The following is a 972-nucleotide window of genomic DNA, read 5'->3' as shown; positions in this document are numbered from 1 at the left end:
GGGGGGGGGAGATGGGGATGCCAAAAGGAAGGGATGAGCTGAGCTGCCCATCCATGGGGTATGAGGGAGGAGAGACTCCCCCCACCCTGTAGGGTATGAGAGGGTGAGAGATGGTGCTAGACGAGGTGGGGTGGTCTGAGCCCTCAATGGTGGGGAGGGATCTGGGGAAGGGGACTGAGCCCCACAAGGGCTGGGGAGGGAGACAGCAAAGTCCTCAAGATTGACAGAGGCAGATGCTGCTGAGAGGGGGGCAGAAGCAGGGAGGAGCTGTGTTGGGGTGCTGTCTGCAGAGACCCAGGGGATCTGGGCGGAGGGAGGAAGATGGGAGATGCCAAGGGAGAGGCAAGCAGAGCCCCCCATGGGGTGAAAGAGGAGGGAGATCATTCAGTGAGGCATGGAGGGGGAGAGGGCCCCTACAGGGTGTGAGGTGGGAAAGACAGATGCTGATGAAGGAGGGAGGGCTCTGAGCCCTAGGAGGGCAGAGGGGGTTACCAAAGGCCCCAAGAGCAGATACTGCTAGGGAAGAAGGACCAGGGGGGCAGAGAGAGGGGATCTGGGGTAAGAAGGAAATGGAAATGCCAAGGGAGAAGCAAGCAAAGTCTCCCTATGGGGTGCATGGGAGGGGATCCCACAGTGGGTCATGCAGTGGTGGCAGGATGGAGACTGAGCCCTGCAAGTGCAAGGGGTGGGGGGAAGGTTGCAAAGCCCCCAGGAGGGGACAGGGCAGCAATGGGGCAGAAGGGCAGGGGGGGCTGGTGGGGGGGGGGGCGGGGGGTGCAGAGTGCCAGGCACCTGCAAGGAAGTAGGGATGTCTGGGGAGGGACCAGAAAACCCCCTGATAGGGGTGTGGTGGGATCCCCTCCTGGTGGGGAGGAAGACCCGGACTCAGTGTGAAGGGGAAAGAGATGCCGCTATCTGGTCAGAGCAGTCTGAACCCCCAATAGGGAAAAGAGGCCTGAGCCCCATAGAGCC

The sequence above is a fragment of the Alligator sinensis genome, unplaced genomic scaffold (assembly GCF_000455745.1).
Source record: "Alligator sinensis unplaced genomic scaffold, ASM45574v1 scaffold707_1, whole genome shotgun sequence".
In the NCBI taxonomy this organism is placed as follows: domain Eukaryota; kingdom Metazoa; phylum Chordata; order Crocodylia; family Alligatoridae; genus Alligator; species Alligator sinensis.
The sequence above is the reverse complement of the archived record's forward strand: the minus strand, read 5'-3'. Positions refer to the sequence as shown.